Source organism: Herpailurus yagouaroundi, unplaced genomic scaffold (assembly GCF_014898765.1).
Source record: "Herpailurus yagouaroundi ecotype Mexico unplaced genomic scaffold, PumYag 165, whole genome shotgun sequence".
Taxonomy (NCBI): domain Eukaryota; kingdom Metazoa; phylum Chordata; class Mammalia; order Carnivora; family Felidae; genus Herpailurus; species Herpailurus yagouaroundi.
The window spans coordinates 19,627,151-19,653,430 of record NW_024412406.1 but is presented as its reverse complement, the minus strand read 5'-3'; the positions used below and the strand labels follow the sequence as shown (position 1 = coordinate 19,653,430).

The 26,280-nt window shown below is 37.4% G+C and overlaps 1 long non-coding RNA gene across 1 annotated transcript in view; it reads right to left on the bottom strand.

Annotated features, from left to right (window-relative positions):
• LOC121038195 (uncharacterized) overlaps window positions 1-26,280 on the bottom strand; it is a 213,711-nt gene that overhangs the window by 163,205 nt on the left and 24,226 nt on the right. Inside the window, exon 2 of the long non-coding RNA XR_005794218.1 lies at window positions 15,578-15,703. This is a non-coding gene — a long non-coding RNA (uncharacterized LOC121038195). The remainder of the gene's footprint in view (window positions 1-15,577; window positions 15,704-26,280) is intronic.

Genomic DNA, 26,280 nt, shown 5'->3' with positions numbered 1-26,280 from the left:
CAAGAAAATATTAATAGTGACTATCTCGGGGCGCCTGGGTGGCGCAGTCGGTTGAGCGTCCGACTTCAGCCAGGTCACGATCTCACGGTCCGTGAGTTCGAGCCCCGCGTCGGGCTCTGGGCTGATGGCTCAGAGCCTGGAGCCTGTTTCCGATTCTGTGTCTCCCTCTCTCTCTGCCCCTCCCCCGCTCATGCTCTGTCTCTCTCTGTCCCAAAAATAAATAAAAACGTTGAAAAAAAATTAAAAAAAAAAATAGTGACTATCTCTAGATTATGGTCTTAATGTCAATTTTGCTTTCTCACATGATGCTTATGATTTTCAAAATGCTATTATATTTAAAAGACTGGACAACATTTTGGGTCATATATTTTTAAATACTGGACTTATTTTTTTAAGTTTATTTATTTATTTTGAGAGAGCATGAGAGAGAGAGAGTGAGTGTGCAAGCAGGAGAGGGGCAAAGAGTCAGGGAGAGGGAACCCCAAGAAGGCTCTGCAGTGTCAGTGCAGAAACCTAAGTGGGGCTAGAACTCACAAACTGTGAGACCATGACCTGAGCAGAGAACAAGAGTTGGATGCTCAACCGACAGAGCCACCGAGGCACCCCTGGAGTTAATTTCTAAAATATAATAGTAAACTACTAAAACATTAGCAATAGTGCTAGTTCTAGGGGAATTATCACTTGATTTGTTCTTCTGAGGTTATACTTCCCATTGAAGATGTGATTAACCTTAATGCTTTAGCATTTGACTATCTTTTAAGCAGCATTAAGCCATCATAAATTGTGTACATTTTCATAATTTTACCACCACTTGAACTTTTTGGCTTCTGTCCAGTAAGAAATCTTACCAAAGAAATACCTATGCTATTTATTTTAGTATCTTTAGGATGAGTTGAGAGATAAGTAAAGACTAAAATGGCCAGCTATTATTTCCCAATCTATAGCACTAAACAGCCAAAAAAGTCTGTCCCTTTCCTAACATAAATATGAAATTCATCTGAAGGCAGGCTACTAGCTATGAACCCACATAATGCCCTCAGGAAAAAAAAAAGGCCTTATAGAAATTCTTGACAGCCTAGAATTAAATAAAAGCTAATGTCTCAGTTCATTTCAACCCAATGTTCTTTTTCCTTTTCCTCTACCTCAAACATGCATATTCTCATTTATAGCCTAGAATCAAGCTATAATTGAACCAGCTATTAGGAATAAGTTTCATTTCAACTTGAACAAATTCCTACGAACATGTACAAATGGAGTGGATAGAATCCTTTACCTCTATTTTGTGCATGGTAAGAATTTATACACTTTTTTATTCTATAGTTTAAAAATGAATTTTTGGAGTAAGGGATATTCAATTTTGCTTTACTGCCTACTTATGGACTATAATCTTAACCAAGTTATAGTAATACTTATATATATATTTATTGCCAGGATCAGTACCATTCCCGTCACATAATTCAGTTGCTATTTTTATAGATGTTTGTGTGTTTGTTTAGCCAAAAATCAAAAATACCATCCTCGAAAATGAAAATACATATACTTTAGGGGCGCCTGGGTGGCGCAGTCGGTTAAGCGTCCGACTTCAGCCAGGTCACGATCTCGCGGTCCGTGAGTTCGAGCCCCGCGTCAGGCTCTGGGCTGATGGCTCAGAGCCTGGAGCCTGTTTCCGATTCTGTGTCTCCCTCTCTCTCTGCCCCTCCCCTGCTCGTGCTCTGTCTCTCTCTGTCCCAAAAATAAATAAACGTTGAAAAAAAAATTAAAAAAATGAAAATACATATACTTTAGATTCATACAGTTGTTACATCTGAGTTTATGAATATAATCACCATACATTCGGTTTTTGAATTGACTCTGTTCCTACCGTAACCATCATGTTTTTCCTCACATCCTGTAAGATACTGCAACTGGTTGATGATCATATTGTAAAGCTATTATGCAATTATAATTAACTTTACAAAACAGCTGATTTGTGTGGTGTATATCCTGTTGACACTGACATTGTCCACATCACACTGCTTTCCTTGTTGACCATATGTATCCTTATTCCTTTCAGTGCTTTTCATTCCTGCTCCCAGCAGGTGTATTCTTCTTCCATAACATTTTCTGCCTTCTTGCTCTAATCACCAATGCCTTTAGCACAATATATCTTCCATCAGGCCAAAATCAATCCCAAGAGAAGAAAAGTTATGTGGATTTGATAAATTTGAGGACCTATAGCGCTTTACAGTACATCTATAGATATGAGTTTCTATAAAATAAGCTCAAGTTTTTCCTTCTCAAATCCAAGTATTTACAACATCAGGCTTTTCTCCAAGTCAACTTGTATCACTGGTTTGCAATTTACTGTGGAATCCCCTAAGAAACCTCTACTTTGGGTTGTTAGTGTATTGTGCATAGGAAAACAAAATCTTATGTAGTAAGTGTGCCACCAAGATTAAACAGGGCTCTTAAGCATGATACAAACAATACTGTGACATTTGCCTAACTAAAAATAGTCTTTAACTTTGTATCAGAAAAATAATGTCAAGAAGTAATATTTCTGCTCAACTACAGCACTTCCAAATTCAACTCTGCATATCTTTATCTTCAATTTTGATTCCTTTTAATTTTCCTTAATTAATCATTTCCCACTGATATCCCATCAAAGAGATTTAACATGCAAAAACTTAATAGACCTACCCACTCAAGTGTTATACCAGGTTTTGACAGTCTCAACCAAAGTAACGATGCTACTTTTTTTTAACCGAAGAAATTAAACTTGTTTTTCTCTGAAACATTGATGAAATAAACTCATAAAGATGACAATCTTACTTTAGATTACTTATTACCTTGTGTTGTAACTAATGTAAAAAAAAGATGCAAGTTATGTAGCTGAAAAATTATATTTAATAATGAGGCATTGTAGACGACAATAATTTTGTGGCCATAAACTATTTAAATTATTTTTCACAAAGCATATAGCACTCACAAATAGCATTAGCTATTAAATAATGAAACAATTTAATTTAATAAAACAATAGTAAAAATGAATAACCTAAATAAGATTACCCTAATTGTCCCCTAAATCCTTACTACTCAAAGTATGATCCATGCATTTTTCTCACTGGGTAGTCTATTAGAATCTCAGGCCACACCACAGAACTACAGAATCAGAATCTTTAATTTGACAAGATCCCCAAGTGATTTATGTGCATATTAAAGTTTGAAAAACATTACGTGAAATGAAAATCCATTTAACTTTGTTGAAATTGTGGTACCAACTCAAAATATCAGAGTACCAATACCACTGAGTTTCAAAATGTATTCAAAGGCATCAGCTAACTGATATTTTAATTCTTAAACATCAAAAAGCAAACAAGTTTTGATTAATACTGAATAAAGTTCTGCTTTACTTATTAGGATAAGTTTCCGAGAATCTATGGCTTCTATGGTTTGTAAAACTTACATCTCTTTATATTCCAGTATCTTCTGCTGTACAATGTGAATTTCTACTGTTTTGTTAAGAAAAAGATAAAAATCATGAACTACATTAGAGAGTTTATTTTTTTAAATTTTTTTAATGTTTATTTTTGAGAGAGAGAGAGAGAGTGAACAGGGGAGAGGCAAAGAGAGAGGGAGACACAGAATCTGAAGCAGGCTCCAGGCTCTGAGCTGTCAGCACAGAGCCCGACGCAGGGCTCAAACCCACGAACCACGAAACCAAGATCATGACCTGAGGTGAAGTCGGGCGCCTAACCAACTGAGGTTCCCCAAAAGACTTTATATTTTATCATTAGTAATTAGTTTTCCTCTTCAAAATCTAAAAATTGATATTTATCTCCAAAACACGAGCAAATATCTATATTGGATTTTAGAAAACGAAAATATTGTTTTACTTTATATTTTATCATTAGTAATTCGTTTTCCTCTTCAAAATCTAGAAATCTATATCTATATCTAAATATCTATCTATAGCTAAAAATCTATATCTAAATATCTATAGTGGATTTTAGAAAACAAAAATATTGTTTTACTTTATATTTTATCATTAGTAATTCGTTTTCCTCTTCAAAATCTAAAAATTGATATTTATCTCCAAAACACAAGCAAATATCTATATTGGATTTTAGAAAACAAAAATATTGTTTTACTTTATTTTTTAGAGCACGAGATGTTAATATCTAGAACCTACAATATGGTTATGTCCTAAAATGTTCACAGGAGCCATCACAGGGCTTCAAGAACACTGAGGACTTTCTCCCTCACCCTAAGAGAAGGTGATGGCTTAAACTGAATCAAAACAATAAAAGAGTCAAGATAAGAGCAGTTAGCCAGACATTGTTCTCTCATGAAACTTTTCCAAATCAATTTAGTTACTTTTGAGAGTAACTAGAACCAAAAAGCTAGAAAATTATGCTTCTCACCCAAAATCTTTGCCTCCTCTGAGATTGTGGAGGTAGACCAGTAAAGACAGGCTGATTTGGGGCCCATCATGGCAGATTGACTCAGGATTGGATTCGTTTACATTGATATATAATGTTACCATCACCACACCAATCCCTAGACAATATGCAAGGGGGCCAAGTCAGAATTATGCTACCTGCAAGAATACTTTTAAAGAGGAATTTTCAAGGAAGCACAGCATTAAAAAACAAAATACACTGCTTTGATGAAAACCTTTCATTAAAAAGTCATTAAAACGATCAGGTCAGTACCACCAACTGAAATAAAAACCACTAGTTGAATATATGGTGCCTTGTGCTCAAATACAAAGGTTCAGTGGCTCTGAGATAAAATCTAATTGAAATTTATTTAAAATATGGACAAACACATATGTGCATTGCAATATAATGCATTATGTACACAATAAAATACGTTGGTAATTAAATATGTTTCATTTTATAGAACTTAATGCAATAACATGCTAACCTTAAGGAGGTCAAGGTTCAAGAGGCCATTTCACGGTTAAAAGTCTCACCAAAAATGACCTTGCAGGATTTGAGACTGACTGGCTCTGTGGAGCTTGCTATTAACTTGTTTTTACCTTTGCTACCTAAATTGGCTATAACTTTCTGTTTTTCAGTGTCAAAAGTGATCAGCATACTTCTGGGCTTAGAGAATTATATTTATATACTAATAGCGTTTAATAAAAAAAATATCCACAGCCTGTTGAATACAGTATCATAATGGGAGCAGGGCTATTATTTTAGACACAGGTGTTTTCACCAATGTAAACATCTCACCAAATGGGTGTCCTCTCTCTAATCTGTTTTCTTCGCATCCTTATTCATTCTCGTGACTTCAACTTTGTGTTAAATAAACTACATAGTTACCCTAAAGTGTCGTTATAATTTCCTATTGAAAATGTCCACATGTTTACCCATGGCCATATCTGACTTACTGCCCAAAACAGAACTCATTCTTCATTCTTCCATACAACAATTTTTACTGTGTTCTAGGAACTCTTCTAGACACCGGAGATACATCAGTGAATAAAACAGACAAGATCCCCTGAGCCCATGGGGCTTCCATTACCAAGGGGTGGTAAGGTGATACCCATAATACATAATCACAATATATACTATGTGAGATGCTGGCAAGCAAAATGAAGAAATTAGTGAATCTTGGGAAGAGACTAAATAATATAAAGTGGAGTGAAAATTTAAAGAAGGTTGTCAGTGAAGGACTCACTGATAGTAACTTTTGAGCAAAAACCTGAGTCAGGAAGAGTGGATGAAATCTGGTACACAGGTGGAGGGCTTGGCTATAAACTGGCTATAAACTGGAGCACAAATAGCTCATTTTCAGCAATAAGCTAGAAGGCTGAGTATATGGAGGACAAGTGTGGGTAGGTGGGAAGATGGGTAGTAGGAATATGGATATTCTCTTCCATTTGCCACTATTTCCTCAGTGTATTGGAGTAGTCACTACTAAGAGTGAGAATACAAAAGGATGTCTTGGAAACATGAGGATAAAGGGAAGGAAATAAAATTAGGACTAGGATCACATTTGATGTTAGAGTGCACTAATTGTGCATTTTTCTTTGGCCCATTCAGTTTTGCGGATACAAGCATGGGATAGGTAGATATTTGGATGTGACTAGATTTGAGCTTTTGTCAGGCAAGCACACAAAGTGAGACGGTAGCAAAGGAGTTTAGGGAATTCCCAAGGGACTGATGATAATGATTATCATGAGAAATTATCATGGGTAAGAAAGAAAGTGAGATCCTGAGGGGAGGGAGCTGTGAAAAAAGGGTAGGAGGATCATATGATATAGGTTCCCATAAAACCAATAAATTGTTGGAGTTGGGTATGTAAGGGAGAAAGCTAAAAATTAGAGCTGAGACTTAACAGATTAGAATTCCTGAAACTGAGATTATAGACAGGTGCCAGGTGTTGGCAAATACAAGGTATAGAATATAACCATGTGAGTGAGTGACTGAGATGGGCTGGAGGACAAAATCCTTGGAGAGAAGAAGCTTAAGGAGCTAAAAAACAAAACCAAACAAAACCCAGGATATTAGAGGGATCATTACAGGGTTATTAAGATCACCAAGAATTATGAAATAGTGTTGGGAATAGTGTCAGTGAACCTGGAGTTAAGCACTTCAATGAATGAGGAAAGATGACTTTAGAGTTTGCCGAAGACAGTGGCAAGGACTGGTGGATGGTTTGGTGACATGGGATGTGAAGCTAGTAGGAGTAGGAGAGAGGGAGAATGGGCTGGAAGTGGCATTGAGCAGTAAGGAGAATGCTCTCCTTACCTCCATGCCTCGTGGTAAGAGGTTATAGGAGAAAAATAACCAGAACTTGAGAGGGCTCATGAAGAAGCAGTGTCTGAGGGAGAAGCCAGGGCCAAACAAAGCAAGCGGGTGAAGGAAAGAGGTTGCTCAAAATGGACTGTGAGTTCCACTGAAAAGCGTTCAGGAACTGGGGGTGGGTGACAGATATAGTCAGAAAAGAGGATGCACAGAGAAATAGAGAAGTGAGAGACGTGATCCCATGAGGGATGAGATCTGTGGGATCAGATGACCTCAGAGTCTGGATTTTCCTAGAGTGACCTATGTAAACAGGATTGAAGTCCACAGTGAAACTGGTTGTGATCCTCTCAAGGTGGTGGCCAGTGGTGACAGGGGAGGGGAGGGGAGTGCTGAGCGAGAAAGGAAGATCCTTAATAGGGCCAAACATGTATCCAACCCGCTTTTTCCCTCCGGGGCAGCAGGTGTCTAAACATGGAAAACCCAAACTCCAGCTTCCTCTTGCTTCTGGAACACAAAGTGGTGCTGTAAGAAATTCAGTCTTGCAAACCCACACCTCAGAATCTGCATTCACAGATAAAAGATATTCTAGAGATCAAGAAGCCCTACCCCTTTCATAGAAAGATGAAGATATCAAGAGGGGATAAAGAACTTTAGTAAGATTAAGCAGCCTCAGTCGGTTAAGCAGCCGGCTCTTGGTTTTGGCTCAGGTCAGGATCTCAGGGCTCCTGAGTTTGAGCCCCAAGTGGGCTCTGGCAGTACAGGAGCCTGCTTGGAATTCTCTCTCTCTCTCTCTCTCTCTCTCTCTCTCTCTCTCTCTCTCAAAATAAATAAATAAACTTAAAAAAAAAAAAAAAGAACTGTGCCTGGGTGGCTAGCTGTTAAGCATCTGACTCTTGACTTTGGCTCAGGACATGATCTCACAGTTCGTGGTTTCGAGCCCTGCATGGGGCTCTGCACTGACAGTATGAAGACTGCTTGGGATTCTCTCTCTCTCTCCCTCTCTGTCTCCCCCTCTCTCTCCCTCGCTCTCTGCCCTTCCCTCACTCATGCTCTCTCACTCAAGATAAATAAATAAACTTAAAAAAGAGAGAGAGAGCTTGAGTAAGATCACAAAGTTGGTTACAAGCAGCTGACACTAGGAATCTGAGGCTTTATCCCTGGTCAAATGTTCTTTGTCTTATACAATATTATGATTTGGGAAGGTTACAATTTTAACAAGGAAAGTGATGAGCTATTTTGGAAGATAGTTTTGAATGTTTACATAGTATAAGGAACAATGAGTTTATCTGTCATCTGATAATATCATACAGTATTAATAAGTATTTATGGCTTGCTTACCTCTTCTAGGCAGTGTGATGCTTCTTACGTACCTTTCCCTTTTATTGACACAACAATCCACGAAGGCAGGCACAGTGTTATCCTTCTCTCACAGATAAGCAAGCACAGTCTGTGTTCCTGCCTGACTAAATGTGCTCAATTCTCTCTGACTTTGTAGACCTACATAGAGTTAAATCCTCACCAACATGATATTTTGATTGTTCACTGCTCACTTCTCAGCCCTTTCCACACCAGTGGACTCTGCACAACACTTATGGGACTTTTCCCCACTCTTCCATATCACATGGTTCCTTCTCTGCTCCCAGTCTTGCCTGCTTGATTGGCAGTGTCTGCTGGACCTGGGGACAGCCAGGGGTCTGACTGGGGCCCTTTTACAGAGTCAAATAGAGGTTCATAGTTGCATTTTCAAACGCCCGCTGATCATATATCCCACACATACTCTTGGTTACTTGTTGCGAAGCAACTCATTGTCTTTCTCCAATCTCAGCAAACTACTCTTTTTTGCAACCTTTGTTTCTAGCACGGCCATTCTTCTAGAGCTGAAACGTGAAACACTAGGGTCATCTTTTCTTTCTTGCTTTCCCTTGTTTTCTTTCCTCCTCTCCTCAACCTACTAAGTTACTTTCAAATTTGTTTCAAAGTTCTATACGTTGTACTCCATATCCATCTCCTCCCCATTCCAACTTCCGTCACACATTCAGGCCTTCATAGCCTGCTCACTACACTTTTGTAAGAGAATAGTCCTTGATCCTATTTTTCTGCATTTCCATCAATCCTGTTAGTTCTACGGTCAATTGATTTTCCCAGAGCTCAGACCCTACTTCTAAAACCTTTAATAATTGCTTGTGCGCAAGCCTTTTCATAATGCTTTTTCCCAGTTTCCTTCTCAGAGTTCACACTTCTATGCATCAGCCAAACTGAACTGTTTCTGGGACATATTCTTGCTTTACTCCATGTTTCCACTTTTTCAGTCCACTCTCCTTGGAAAATCCACCACTCACTTCAGTCTATCTTAATTGTCACATACTCTTGAATTCCCTAAACTGATTTGATCTCTACACACTTTGAAGCACCTCAATCAATAAATCTCTATACCACAATTATGGCATTTCTTCTGTGCTTTGCATTGTAGTTTTTTGTTCATGAGCTGGTTTCAAATATTTGAAGGCCTGTCATGTGGAAGAGAGACTGAACTTGTTCCACAAATCTCTAGAGTAAAACCAAGACTAATGACTAAGTGATACCAACAACAGCAACAACAAAAAACTAACAAACAAACCAAAACAGCTTTTAACTCTATACAGAAAAGAATTTTCTAACATTCAGAGTTGTCCCAGGATTTGGATGCCTCTGAAAGAGGACATTCCCTTTCACTGTAATGTTCAAGCATAGTTTCAAATACTACTTTTAGCAGATGTAGTAGAAAAGACACATAAATTGGACCAGATGGTCAGTAATAGTGCCTTACAAGCCGGTGATTTTGTTTTTAATCTTATGTTTCTAAAGGCACTTCAGAAGCCCAAGGTAGATAGAATCTTGTCATATGTTGGTATGTTGGGTCTACTACTACTTTTTAAAAATCTACTATTTCTCAACTCTCCAACATCAGAGTAAAAAGAATTCATCTAGACAGTAAACTTAGAAAGTTGGGAGTGCAACTAAGAGAGGAGAGATCAATCTTCACTCTTTAAAAAATTTTAACAATACTGTTTTATAAGTAATATCTTGCCCCTTGAATATAAATAAGCATACACATAATAGCCTTTCTATTCCTTGAATAGCCACTTTAAAAATCACTTCTTAAGTGCTTTATAAAATCTATGAAAGGCTCTTTCTTCTATAAAATCTATGAAAGTTTCTCGTATTATTGTCTTTCATAATATGACGACAGAATGCTAAGGACTACAAATATCAACTGTAAAGTAGTTTTACCTCACTTGACTCTTTGCATATCACATACTTAGGACCTGAAATAAATATAGTGCATATGCATACTTTTGACACATAAAGGGATTTTCTAGTATTTCTTTTTATGTAAGTTGATTTGACAACAGTGACAGATGATTATGATAGTCTTGGAACTTTACAGTGAATTCTTTATCAGAAATGTGAATTTCCTTTTAAAATAGAAAGTTAAAAATAAATTAAACCATTGAAGGAAACACTTCTTAGAAAGTAACGGTTTTAATCTTAATAGATAAACAATTTCTAGGAAGAGTCAATGGACACAAGGAAAAACCTAACATGTAAGTAAACACATAGAAAAAATGTTCAGCCACACTAATTATTGAATAAATTTACATTAAAATGATGAGGTACCCTTTCACACCTATTAAATTAGCAAATATTTTAAAAACAGTACTCATTATTGGTGTGGCTACAGCGAATCTAATGTACATTGTTGGTGCTATTATAAATTAGCATAATATTTTTGGTAGTTATTTGGCAATACATATTAAGATCCATTAAATTTCCTTACTCTTTGACCTAAGAATGTGAAATTTCAGTATGTATCAAATGGAATGATAAAGAAAAGACTGTTTGCCTTGATATCCATTGCTGTATAGGTAGCAACAGAAAATTTTCAATTGTCAGCAAATGTTTTCAGATAATACTTCCATCGAGTTAAATATTATACAGCCATTAAAAAGTATAATTTTAAAAATTATATAACAATACTGAAAAAAATGATAGGCATGTGATTAACTATAAAAAGCAACATTCAAAATAATACCTAAATGATTACAATTCTGTGTAATTTATTCTATAGGGACAAGAATTAGACAATTTTTTTAAAAAATTGTTTACCTGAACTTCACATTTATTTTTATTTTTTTAAGGTTTATTTATTTATTTTGAGAGAGAAGAGAGTGCAAGCAGGGGAGGGACAGAGAAAGAATCCCAAGCAGACTCCACATTCTCAATGTACAGCCAGATGCAGGGCTTGAACTCACAAAGCTTGAGATCATGACCTGATCCAAAACCAAGAGTCAGATGCTTAACTGACTGAGCCACCCAGGCATCCCAATAAAGAAAATTTTATTCTTGTAAGGGTGATATTAAAAAAAGAAAAACAAAACAAAAAAAAAACTGTACCTTTTATGTTTGCTACATTGTCATGCTATTTCTCCGTTAAAGTAAAGTAAGGTCATGCTTAGTCTTACTATGTGGAAGGGATCGGTACCAAGTAGGTTCCTCAGCTGGTCATATCAAACCCCTTGGTGTCAGATTTTTTAGTGTGCATTATAAAGCTTTGGAAATAGGTTCTCTCCAAGCTCTTTCTAGTTTTATTATTCCAAGACTGCAAATTATATGACAGAAGAAGTATATAGGGAAGCCTCTGTTAATTGAGGACACTCAGCTTTTCCTAACGGTGAGGCTAAAGTATCAGATCCTGAAAGTACCAGGAAGTGGAAGATAAACTTCATTTCAGGCCACAGTAACAGTTACCCAGTATTAGGTGCCAACAATGTTCCAGACACCAAACTTGTATTTTAGTTTTATTGCCTCATTAATGGAAGCAATCCTATGAGTTTATTTCTCCATTTTCCAGAGGAATAGGTGGAAGCAAAAGAGAAGATAAGAAATGTGCTTAAAGTCACACATATCTTATTGGCAGGTTTGGAATTTGATTTAGACCTAGCTCCTGCCCATGCTCTTTGCATTATAATAGACTACTTTCCAGAATCATATCATTGAAGAGGAAATATTCCAACTTCAGTCATTTCAAAGTCAGTTCCTACACCAAGCAACCACTTACAAACCAACAAGGGTATCTGGAGTCACTGTAGCCTAACTGCTGAGTACTGGCCTAACATGCTATTAAAGCCAACATTTCTGGTGTCCCATGGAATAGACCACTATCTCATGCCCTTGATTATCCACTGATGGAAACCGTTGACAAATTTCTCACTTTTCTAAGCACAGATGCAAAGTTTGAGGACACTTATTTTCTCTATTCTCACTCTCTTCATTCTGTATGTACCTCCCTGTGTAGTAAAATGTTAACAGTAGTCAAACAATCATGTCAAAGGAGGAAGTATTTAACAGTGTTTAAGAAAATATAGTTCAATTGAGTAAATTTAAACACTTTATTGGCTTTATTCAACAATCCATGAATCTGTCTAGTAATTAGAAGCTTTGAAGAACTATACAAAATGGAAGACTTTTATCAGCAGAAGGAGGCAACAAGACAATTAGTAACAAAAGTGGATTGTTTGGGGCAAGGTCACCTTCCTTTGGGGGACAGCAGGAGCCTATCAGGCAGATTACCTCACTAGTGCTGACCAGGAAATTTCAGTCTGACTGGTTAAAATTACATTCCCAGAGAGACTGAAATTGCAATTAGGTTAGGTATTAAGTCTCCGTTTGGTGATGCAGGCTTAGCGCAAGTAACTCCATTTTGTGGCTGTTGTCTCTTTTTTAACAATATCCCCTTGTTGATCAGACTCAGTTAACCAAGAGATGTGATCACAATTTAAGACATGAGCATCATTCCCAGATACTGCTCTGAAGTTCTCAAACTTTTTGTTTGATCCTCTGTGTGGTATTCACAGATAACATTTGTTGGTTGTTGAATCTCTGTGTTATTCACAGGTCAAAAGTTCAAGTTCACTTTTTTTTTTTTTTTTTTTTTTTTAGTCAGTCATTCTCTACATTCCTTTTTTGATGTTCCAGTTCTAACAGGATCATTTGCATGGTGGTCAATGGCCACAAACATGCATTTAAAGCTTTTGAGAAAATACAGTGCATTGGAGAGATTACCATGACTATTATAAGCAGGGTAATTCCCAATGTCTGGAGTGTACTTCAGAGCCATGGTCCCCAAGATCCAAACCAATCAAAATCAAATCAGTCAAAGAAAGACTGCATTGAAGGAGTCACTTCCTTAAGCCACTTGGCTTGTTCAACGATCTCATGTAGCTGAGTTTACACTTCTCCAGAAATGTTAATTCAGGTGCAATAAATGGTGTTGGTCACAGCATAGACACCTCCTTGTTCAACTAAAAGATAATCAAGGGCTGTCCTATTATCAAGACGGATCTTGGCCAGAAAGCCTACGAATCTTTTGGGGCAGCTATCACTTTCGTAAAGGATTCTTCCATATTTTCTAGAGTTAAGGAGAAATTCCTGATCATAGCTTCATTTGTACTCATCCCCAAACAGGGAAGTAGGGACTTGCCAAAGGAAGTAAATTCTGAATTATAAATATCTCCTGGTATGACCTTTCTAACTCAGTGATATAAATCCAAGGGAGTTGACCACTGAGGCATCTCAGTTTGTTTTCAAACAGGCACAAAGTTAGATAACCTAAGAGGCATTGTCTAGTTTTACAGCAGCCAACTAGGCATTCATAGCCCCAAGGAGAATGATAACCACCACGACAAACACATATTCTATTGTGGCACAAACCATTCCTGCTAAAGGCGGCACTGTTAACGGATTCTAGCATTGCAGACAGGTCAGTTTTTGATGACAAATCCAGCAGTCCGAAAGGTTATCCCCTTGGCAATGGCCTGAGATATCATTATTTATCTAGGCCAGAGAGAGGCAAAAATGGACAAAAGAGGCATAAAGACTTCCATGGTGTAAGAATTAGGAAAATGATTGGTCAGAAAGAGAAGGAAGAATGAAAAGAAAAATGTTCTTGATATGACATCCAGGGAGGAAGCAGTCTACGTCGATGTCAGCTACATCTCTTCTTTGTCAGTTTGATTTTGAAGCCTATGACGGCACTCCCTTTTTAATTGGTAGATGTGGTCCCAACATTCAAGGCTCTGAAGTCTGTGGGCTATGTGGGTAGTGAGGAGGACCCAGTATAGTCCCTTTCGAGGAGATTTGGGGGCAGCCCGTGTTCTTAACGATTCCAAAACAGAAGGATGGGAGAAAATTCTAAAAGTTTGGAGAGACGTAGCCAGACACTTGAGAAAACAAGAAGAATTCAGGATCCATCCTACTTTATAGGTCTATAAAAACCCCTCAAAAACAATCAACAGGACTAGAACCTAATGTCTACAAAAGTGCCAATATAGTTTTTCTCTCTATAATCACCCCCATTTTTTTAACCAAGATAATTACACTAAAACTAAATTCTTTGAATTAAACTTGGCCTAATTATTTACATAAGTGCAGCCAAAATTGTGATTGACCATATGAGCTCTTTTTATAGACTATTTTGCTAGAACTCTTCATAAGGAATCTCAGATTGAATTCTTAAAAGTCCCAGAGGCCAAGAGGACAAACCAGGACTCATCATTGGATTTTAACTGTAATACCTATAGTTTGGGTGAATTCTCTCTTCTGGTAGTCCCCCCAAATATCCTGAGTTTCCTGGGCATGCCAGGAAGTGACCTTCATTACTCATCTGGTAAGGCTACTGGGAACCTTATAAACAAGATACAAGCAAGGCCAATTTTTCCAAGCAGTTCCTTAAAGCTGTCTGGTCATAGGTGAGTCTACATACATGTCTATCAAACGTGATATTCTGACCAAAGCCTTGGTACTATATAGCCAAAGTTTCCACTTGTATCCTGTTACAAGGAGAACAGATTCTTATTGAACGTATGCAAATAAATAACTGTGTTTTCATGAAATTAAAATAGGTATCCTATCCTCTCTGTTTAATTCAGGAACCTTCCTTTCAAATACACTTCTTAAATGAACAATCTTTTCTAATTAGAATGTTCCCCATAATGGCCATTATAATTCTAAGCTTATTTTATTTAGATTTTGCCATTTTTGTAGCTATTTATAGCTTCTGGGACCATAGTTCTTAGACATAAAATAAGTGGGTGTGCTGGAAGGTGACACACTCAACTCTTTGGAATTTAAGGATGTCATCCTTTTTTTTAGCTAAGCCTTTTGGGTATCTCAGAGCTAAACTAATATCTAAGGGGGATGTACTGCTGAGTTAGAGGCTGTGTGGTGCTCACAGTGTACCTCACTGCACAGAAATTTTCTTGAGGTTGGAAGGTGACCCAGTATCAATCTAACCTGTTTCATGAGCAACTTATCTTGACACAGGAATCTCAGAGTTAAGTGGAGAGCACTCTAACAGCTTTTAACTTCTTGACCCATATCACCAATTTTGCAGCTTTTGGCCTCAAAGATTCCCATTAACAATAACTTTATCTACACAAAACAAGGGAAACAAACATGTGCACCTTGACACACAACAGTAACCAAGAAAAGCTACTGCAGCCTGGCCAAGAGAAGGCCCTTTGTGTACCACCAACAGTCCCAACGTTGTCTCTGGGATTATGGAAAGGGCTGACAACAGACCCAACAAATGGGGACCACAGACTGAGATTCCAAACTAATGAGAAACAGTGGACTAAACCACCAGCAGTTCCCAACATGGAATCTGGGGACTGAACCAAGGGCTGGGCTTTTCCTATCACATAGGGAATTGCAGTCTGAACTATCACAGTTTCCAACATGAACATTAGATCAGGAGCGCAACTCGAAAAGAGCAGAGCTCAGAACTAAGAGGAACTTACCCATGGCCTTCAGAAATGGCAAGGAAGATAGAACACTCAAAGAGTTCACAGGTATCATGTCTCTGCTTCTTGTTGTCCCCAAAGCCATCAGAAGTTTTCCTTCAGATCAGGACACTGCCATCAAATCTGTTAAAAAAAAAAAACAAGCCTTAACTGAGTAAATTTAAAAATCTAGGGGACTTTATGCAACAATTCATGAATTGGCAGCATCCAATCCAGTAAACAGAAAGAAGCTCTGAAGAGCTATACAAAATGGAAGATGTTTATAGACAGAAGGTAGGACAAGGAAGTTAGAAGCAAAGAGTAGATTGTTTCAGACAAGGTCACCTTCCTTTGGGGAACGGTGAAGTGGAGGATATCAGGCAGATTAACTTGCTATCTGTTTACCAGGCAATTCCAATCTGACTGGTTAAGATTATATTATTGAGAGGTGGAAACTACAATTAGGTTAAGTATGAAGTCTCAGTTTGGTGATGTCGGCTTAGCACAAGTGAGTCTATTTTGGGTCTGTGGTCTCTTTTTTAACACAGTGAAATCTCAGGCAGCAACCAATTAATTGGCAAGGTACTAAAGGAAGTAAACTATTAAAATTCCTGAACTCACATAATTTAAGTAGCCTCATACTCTTCCTTGGAGGAACATGGGATGTCAAAGTTCCCTTTTCAAAAGATAAGAAAATATCTTATAATTTTGTGATCATGGGAAAAATATTACCTGAGATATCTCTTTTTAAATTTTTAAAATCAGGGAGGATTAGAGAAAAATGAGAACACATTAATTTGCCAGACCACTAGAATAATGGATTATCCCTGGGAAAATTTTAAGGGATAGCTTTAAGTCATAAAACTGTTAATAAGTGTAAATGTTTAGAACTTGTTACCTATTTGGAAAAGAATCAAATATAAACAGGCTCAAGAAGATCTATGATAAGATAGTAGATAATTATACAGCAGGTTAAGGGTAAAATAAGAAAACTTTGGAGGAATTTTGGATCTCAAAACTTAAGGCAGCCACATCTTTCCACAAAACATAGTCTGATGCTACTGCTAGAAACATGACTGGTGAGCGTAGCGTGGGCCCAGTGCTGCAATTCTCATGCTCGTTTATGCCTATGAGTATGCAGATACTAGCAGTTCATATATAAGTAGGAATTTACTTTTATGTGTATACTTAAGTCAGCATAAATATGTTGTTTGAAATGCGTGTGCAACCAGGTAACCAGAATGCTTTACTTGTAACCTATAAACTTTTAACACATTCTGTTCCTTTCTATTGCTTGACATAGCATTCTTTGTAAATGTCGACTGTTTCTTTTAGCTGTGAATCTTCATCTCCTCTTTGGAAGCCCACGTAATGTTTTAATTAATAGGCATTATTTTTTTAGGGTAGTTTTATGAAACTTGAGCAGAAAGTACAGAGTTCCGGTATATCCTCTCACCCTTCCCACCTCACACACACTTTTCTCCTATTATTAACATCTTGCATGAGTGTGGCATATTTGTTACAACTGATAAGCCAATATTGTTACATTATCATTAACTAAGATCCATAGTTTAAATTAGGGTTCATGTTTTTTATTGTGCATACCATAAATTTTGACAAATATATAATGACATGTATCCACCATTACAGTATCATGCAAAATAGCTTCAAAGCCCTAAATACCCCTAAGCCCACATGTTTTAATGGAAGAATTTGCCTCTCACAGCTGGCTATTGGTTCAGCATGAATGATGACATTGCATCCAAGCAGATAGCATGTTGAACCTTTATAAAGTAATGAAGAAAAGCCAATAGAATTCAAAATATTGGAAAGGTCAATAACTATTCCATGTCTTGCTGGAACAAGTTGGAAAAGATGATGAATGAACCTAAGATCTTCAGATATCTCACTGTTAGAAATGAGAGATTTTTCTTGCTAAAGCTAAGCATGATACCAAGAATTGAACATATCATTTGATAGACTCCAAAGTTCTAAAACATGGTTAGCACCACTCAATGTATAATATAATGTTGCCAAGGGATAGCTATTGTTCAGAACCAGTCTTCTAAGAGATGAAGAAAAATTTTAAATGACCTATTTCAATATTATAGCAACATATACAGGAAAGGCTATCTGAAAAGACTAGAGTAAAATAAAAAGTGAATAGGCATGTTCCATATAGTAGGTAGCCATTAAAAAGTATGATTAGGGGCGCCTGGGTGGCGCAGTCGGTTAAGTGTCCGACTTCAGCCAGGTCACGATCTCGCGGTCCGTGAGTTCGAGCCCCGCGTCGGGCTCTGGGCTGATGGCTCAGAGCCTGGAGCCTGTTTCCGATTCTGTGTCTCCCTCTCTCTCTGCCCCTCCCCCGTTCATGCTCTGTCTCTCTCTGTCCCAAAAAAAATAAATAAACGTTGAAAAAAAAATTAAAAAAAAAAGTATGATTAGTAAATTTATTTTTATGAAAAATTTTATGTTAAAAATTCTTTGCAAAAGAATATGGGACCAATTGTTGCACTTCATTGTGGTTAGTACCCAACAAAAGAATGCTAAGGAGTTGGAAGGAAACAAAATCACATCAGATTAAGCAAAAGAAGGAAAACTTCTTTCCCTATGGAAAAACAGTCCTCCTAACTTGAGAGACTGGTATTATGATTCAATTCCATCGTTTTTTGTTTATACCCCGAGGCTACTTAACATCACCAGAGAAAGCCACAAAATCATGCCGCTTGGACTCACTACAAATTATGATAGCTAGCATCAACCATACATCCTCCACTCTGCTCAGAAGTCATTTTACTTTTTGTCTCCCTATCTTATAGTACATTACAGCTGTATTAAGCTCTTTCCAATCATTTCAAGACTCCATTCCTGGGATGGTGACATTGTCACTTTACTGAAAAGGTGGACATTATCCAATTGAAGGTTCCCCATAACCTCATCATCCATTTTACCTAGTCCCTATCCCAAAGAAACATGTTTACTCTTCCACCCCAGTGCCCTCTATCTTTGCCCATCTCTCCTTCTCTGAGATTTGTTCCATCTGCCATCACCCCTTTACTGTGTTTTCATTCTCTCCGTCCCCATGTACTTTTTCATCCTATGCCTAGACATGTAATTGAGTTTCTTTAGCCCCTCAAAAAGATTCTGTTTTTTCATCTTTCAGCTTTCACTGTAGGTTCTATATACCAGATCCTTAAAGAAGCCCATAAGTACTAGTTCAGGCTAACTATACACTACATATAACAAATTACATATTATATATAATATATAAACTTATTGTAGAAGTTTCCTGAAAATAGGCTGGAAATCCCTTTGCCAAACAGAAGAGGAGATGAAGAGAGAGAACTCTAAGGATGTTAAACTGATATAAAACCTCCCATTTTTACTAAGGTCAACTAAATTGAAATGGGTATGCCAATGATTTTCTGAGTTATCTCAGAGCATATAGATAATTCCCCCAGGCTATCTCCATGACCTTGAAATGGAAATCCCAGATCCAGTTCTGACCTCACACCTTATAGTGACAGTTTCTTGAAATCCTGTTCCAGGTCTCCAGATTAGTGTTTGAGACTCAGGAGGGATTATGTCTCGTACCTACCCACTAGTAAAATCAATATAGAAATTAATTATAGTAAAAGTAAGTTCTCCCATTCCAGATATACCTAAGCATCTTTCCGAGGCAAGTATATTGGCCTGCCACATCCTACAGTACAGACTCAGAGCTGAGATTACAGCCCAGAGGCTGATATAGAAGGTAACAAATTATATAAATGCTCTTTTCATACGCTGAATTTCTCTGCCACTTTGTATTACTCAGAGTAACCCACTGATTATGAGCCTTGCAATGCAGAAAGCCATAAATCAGAGTTATTCTCATCAGTGCCACACACTAAGTAAGGTCTCATCCCAGAAAGGAGGAAATGTGTCCCTACCATCTAGTATATGTGCTGCCGAAGCAAGCACCCTACCATCTACACTGGATGCTCACAGCTGGCTTTATCATCTTGGAAATTGAACCAAAAGCAGCAATAACAGTTTGCTATAAGCCACATGCATTATCTCATTTTTAGCTTACAGCCCTACTACATAATTTTTACCCCTACTTTATGGATGAGAAAGGGAAGTTCAACAATAAAGTTGCATAACGAAGGTTCAAATGCAGTCACCTCATACTTGGGCATGCTAAAGCCCAAACGTTTTCAGCAACACATCACTGTTACCATACTATATAAAAATGAGAATGACTAATGAATATTGACTGCTTACTCCATACCAAACACTGAAACTTAATCTTCATAACAACCAAATTTTTATTAAAAATAATTTTAAAAAATAGCAGGTACTATTTTTATTTCCATTTATAGTTGCATAACTTGCTTGAAGTCTGTGTTAGAAGCAAAGCTGTCTGACACCAGAACCCATGCATCTAGCCACTGTTAAATACTTTGATGATCTACAGAATATACATCTTGGGAACATCTTGGGAAAGGTCATCTGTCTGACATGGTTTCTTGAGTATTCAGTACAAACACTGGAAAATGTAAAACCCAGCACAGCAAGTTTTTTTCCCCCAAACCCAAGTACTCCCCTAGAAGACTCAGGATGGCCTAAAAGAGGTTTCATAATATGGACTCTGTCTTGCCTTACTCCTAAACAGGCTCCACCTCAGGCACTATTTCCTGCTTCATGAAGAAGCTCATTTGGTAAAGAGAGCTGTCAAATCACACCTGAACCTACTAACCCTCTTCCCCTTTAGGCCTTGGACTTCCCATTTCCCCTCACTAGAGCTAAATTCTATATTTGATTTGATTTCTCCCCAAACCCAACTTAAACCACACCTTCATGACTGGGTCAACACAAATCGAAACTAAGCTCCTCCTCCACACCAGTGACACTTTGTTATGAAGCCTAGAATACTTCACCACTGAACCTGGTAGTAATTATTCAATACATATTGGTGAACAAATGTAAGGACTTCTTTAACTGCTTAAATATTCAGTTTACATCCTTCCCCAGGGTTGATAATTAAATGAAATAAGATGTATTGAAGTATTCCCAATTACCATTCAACATGATTCTAAAACTTACCTATTCTTTGTTTACTATCCCAAACTTCCATATTTCTATGGAATATTTCCTCTGTTCTTCCTGAGTCTCCTAACATGTCCCAGTTTAAACTTACGGTTTCAGAGTAGCGCTAGGGCCTCATAGACTCTAGAGAACTTTAGTACTGAGGGATGCACAGAATATAAAAACTTCCCATCATTCTGATGGTGCCAATAGCCCTTGATCTCTCTGCTTCTGCCCATGCCTCAATGGAAACTGGTGGGGTATGAGCACATCTAATAGAGGGAGCCACTTTGGCAACTCATATTACAGGCAAAGTTGCTGCCGAAGTTCTCTGTATGTAACTACTCTGCAGTATCATCCCATACTACACCTGTCTAGGTTACTATTAAGAATCACCCAAGATCATGATGTCGGAATATAATCTAAAGCAACAGCCATAATTTTGCAGTGAGAAAAGTACTAAGAAAATCGAAGGACCACAACCACTATCTTCACATTATGGTGCCTGGCAGATATTAAAGAGGTTTAGTTCATGAAGTAAGTTTTTGAAGAACATAAGGATGTTCCAAAAATATTACAGCTGATTATAATGAATAAAAATAGTGCTATGAGCCACTCGTTCCTTATTGCCAATGCAATAAAATACCAATATATATTATATATGTGTGTGTGTGTGTGTGTGTGTGTGTTGAAGTTAGCTTAGGCAGCCACACTTTGAAGTATACTAATAGACCTGAAAGTCGGTCAAAAATATGCTTTAAATATTTTATAACTCTCAATTCAAAAGGCTACTGGGGGAAATATTTGTTTATTTAAATACCATACTCAATATATATGTTTACTATGTGCCATGTAAATTCTAAAAGCTTTACAAAGGTTAACTTATTTAATCCTCATAACAACCTTTTGAGATATGTAATAATATTATCTCCACTTAACAGATGCAGAAAACTGAGGCAGAGCAGTTCAATAACTCACCCGAAGTCATAGAGCTAGTAAATGTTAGAGCAAGCTTTCAAACACTGGCTCATAGGCTCAGAGTCTGAACCTTCTACCACTGCACTATGCACTCCCTTCATTATTCATGCTTCTGCTGGTTTAAAATGACAAATGCTTGAAGTCTCTGAGGACACAAAAAAAGAAAAAAAATATCATTTTTTTAGTCACCAAGTGTTTATTCTACAATTATAAAATGACAGGCACTATACTAGACCTTGAGGATATCATGGAGAGCAAGATATAGAAAGTCTTTAACTTTAAGGATCTTATCTTCTAGTGGGAAATAAAGCCACTTGAGACAAATATAGACAAATTTTATGAAAGGGGTAGAATGGGAAGGACATGTCACCAAGACTAAAACTAGTATGAGGCTTCCTGGAGAAATTCCAATAGAAGAGGAAATCCAAAAATTGAGTAAAAACTATTTGGGTAAACAAGGAGCAAGAAAGAGCAAAGATGGTAAGGAAAGGGGAAGAGGAGTTAGCGTGTTCCAAGAGATGAAGGAGACTTTTTTTTTTAAACAAATAAATTCATTGTGGTTGGATTATAGGATGTGTGGTGGGGTATGGAGGGAATTAAGGCTGACTAGCCATGAAGGAAAAAAATAGTACAGTGAGTTTTGGGCCTTATAAAGGAATACCAATATTTTTTAGCCTGAGAGCAATGGGGTGTCTTTAAACTTTTAAATCAAGTGAATAACATAATCTGATTTGCATTTTAGAAAGATACTTTGGATGCGATAAACAGGTAAAATTTACAACAACTCTGAAAACTAGGAGCAATGGCCTGACCATTAATGTGGAGGCCAATGAAACTTGACTAAAAAGCACAAACATAGGCCAAACCATGCTGGGCCGCTGTGAGAGAGCTTAGGAAGGTGTCTATCTCATCCCACTGCCCATCCCTGGTTGCAAAGGTGAATAATGGTGCAGATGGACTTCAACTGCATGCCCGCCATCTTTTGTAGCAGCTGGAGTGTTGTTTTCCCCCTTCCCTGACCATCATCAGTACCTCTCCATTTATACCCACACATTCCATACAGCTATCAGGAAGCAAATGGCAATAAGAGGGGACCAAGGAGGTGCCACATTATACCTTGGGAAGTTAACCCGCCATTAGTAAAAGACGGATGTGACTGAGACAAGGCAATCACTAAAAATAGGTTCTTCAGTATCTTTTAGTTTTTCAGCAAGTCAGAAGATTAGATAGCATAAGACACCTCTTGGTCCAGCCAAGTCATATATGTGTATATATATATATATATATATATATATATATATATATATCCATCCCACTTTTAAATATGTGCATAACACTTTAATCTATGGTTGTAATATATCAGTGTGATTTGCCTGGACTAAGAAGTATACATAAATAAATAGACAAAGAGAGAGATTCTGATGTGAGATAGATCTATATACTGATATATAGGTATCATATATGTATACTGATATATAGATATACTATGTGTAAAGAAATTCAAGATATATATTTGCAGTACAGTACATTGAACATGATCGGAAGGAGAAGTATTAGTGATACAGGAAAATCTTTCTAAAGCAGTGTTAAACCAAAACAAACAAACAAAAGGCAGATACTCCATTATGTAAAAATACATAAATAATTCTGTACAAAAATTACATATATTAAGCAAATGTTACTAGCGTCTGCCTTGCGTAAGGCACTGCTCGAGTGCTAGCAATCTAACAGCGAACAAAACAGAAAGCATAAGGATTTATAACCTCTGAGAGCACACATTCTATTAGAAGACAAACAAGAAACATAATAAATAATTAAATTATTTACTATGTTAGATTATGATAAATACTACAAGGAAAAAAACAGAGTAACAGGAAACAGAGTTTGGGAGGTACAACAGAAAAGGGGTGCTTAAGGTAGGCCTTACTGAGAAACTGACCATTCAGGAGGCTGGTGGATCTAACTGCTCTATTTCAATCACCAGTAAAATGTTGACGGTGGTTCGTTCTTTTTTTTTTTTTTTAATGGGTAATTTATAAGTGATTGTTTTTTTTTTTTAATGCTTTTCTTTATTTTCCACAAAGAAGATATACTATATTTACAATTGGGAAAAAAATGTAAAAAAAAAAATCTATAGGGTTGACTATAAAATTAGAAATTCTATGCGAGGTCCAAATGGTTTGCTGGGCAAATTTTGGCAACATTTGAAAGAAAAAAATGTCATACCGACTGTATACAAATTTTCAGGAAAATGGAAAAAGAGAAAATTCTTCCCAACTAATTTTATAAAACCAATAAATATTGATTCCAAACTAGGAAAAGAATTTTTTTAATTATAGGCCCATTCATTCATTAACACATGTAGAGACTCTAACTAAAATATTAGCAAACTAAAACAGAGTATATAAAATGATAATATAACAGGACCAAGTTCAGTAAATCCCAGCCATCCAAAGATGATTAGATCTCTAAAAATTTAGAAATATAATTCACCACATTAACAGATTAAAGGGAAAAAAACATTTGATTTTCACAATTAATGCAAAGTTATCATTTGATAAAATCAAGATAACATAGGAATACAAAAAATCTGAGTAAAGTAGAAACAGAAAGGATAGCTTTAGCCTGATAAGGGTATCAATAAAAAACCTACAAAACTTACAATAATGGGTAATCATCCTCAAGAAGGAAAGTTAAAGGGGTGCCTGGATGGCTCAATTGGTTAAGCATCTGACTCTTGATTTGGGCTCAGGTCATGATCTCACAGTAGTGAGATCGATTCCCACTCCAGGGCCTGTGCTGGGCGTGGAGTCTGCTTTAAATTCTCTCTCTCTCTCTCCCTCTGCCCCTCTCATGTTCTCACTCATGCTCTCTCTCTTTCTCTCTCTCTCAACAACAAAAAAGGAAAAGTTAAAAGAATGTGTGTTAATGTCAGAAACGAGACAAAAATGCCCTCCATCTCCACTTCTACACAATATTGTACTGAAGGTCTCAGCCAGCACAATAAGAAAACCACAAGAAAGTAAAGGCATAAAAATCTTAAGGGAGATAACACATTTTTATTATTTATATGACAGCATTATCTATATGAAAATCCCCAAAAATCTTATGTACAAATTGATTAGTTAACATATGGGATAGTTTAAAAAGATGGCTGGATATAAAATCAAAATATAGAAGTCAACTGCATTTCCATATACCAGCAATATACAGTCAGAAAACATAAATCAAAAGACATTGTTCTTTCTCGTCCACCTAGGACTCTATGAGAAGGCAGCAGTTCTCAAGCGAGGAAGAGAGTTCTCACCAGAATTTGACCCTACTGGCTCCCTGATCTCAGACTTCTAGCCTCCAGAACTCAGGAGTCAAATGATTTACTTGCAACAACCAGGCTCTTGTCACCCAGGGCTTGTGAGATGTCACCCTCATTCCCACTCGACATGACAGTCTTGGGGATTCCAGAGCAGGGGCTGCAAAGCTGAAGGAAAATTCTGTGAGTCCCTATCTCAGAGAATGTAGAAAGTTCCATCTCTTTTCAAGAAGTTGCATTCATCATCTGTGATTCATGCTAAGCTTAAAATAATGGACTTCTAGGCTTTGTAATAACAACTTAACAGTGTGCAAATATGTTCCAAACATCCTCAGAAACACCTCAGAAGAATCCTACGAGGATGGCATTATCTCCCCTTCACAAAAGAGGAAATTCTGCCTCAAAGAGGTTAAATAATTCATCTTAAACCCCATAGCCTATAAGCAATACAATCAGAATCAGAATCCAGATCTCCTGAATCCAAATCACACATTCATAACTGAAAAACTAAATGGGAGACCTAGCCCCAAGAAGTAGCTTCTACATGACCCCAGGAGAGATCCAAAATGTCCTGCAGTACACCACCTATACCACTGTTCTTAAATTTCCTGGGATTCTGGACTCCAGGAAGACAAAGGAAGCAGCCAAAGACTGCCTGGATGTCACTCTTTTTCCTAACACAGAAAATAAGGCCACTGGTTCATTTTCATGCAAGCAAACAGCTGGTAGAGGTGTTCCTCTTCTGGCTACATTTTTTTTTAAACCAACGCTGTGACTGATTGATTGATTGATTGATTATGAGAGAATATGGGGGAGGGGCAGAGGAAGAGCAAGAGAAAGAATCCTAAACAGGCTCCACACCCAGCGCAGAGTCTCAACCCAGGGCTCCATCTCATGCCTCTGAGATCATGACTTGAGCTGAAATCAAGAGTCGGACACTTAACAAACCGAGCCGCCCAGGCGCCCCTGGCTACATTTCTTAACATAAAATACAGCAACTGGTTACCCTTGTACATAGGAAAATGATGATATTTGTATAATTATTTTGCAATTAGCCACCATACTGTCTTCACTATCTCTAATAATTTTTCAGTTTGTCTACCTTAAAAACCTAAGATAACCATTGTATCCATTTCAAAACATGAATTTTGCGACCTCCTGTCAGACTTTTATTCCTAGCCTAATCATTGGCTTGAATTTCAAAAGTAATAATGATGAGAGGACGTGCTGGTCTTACAACTGACTTAAAGGAACTATTGGGCACCTGGGTGGCTCAGTCGGTTAAGCGTCCGACTTCGGCTCAGGTCATGATCTCACGGGTCGTGGGTTTGAGCCCGCATCGGGCTCTGTGCTGACAGCGCGG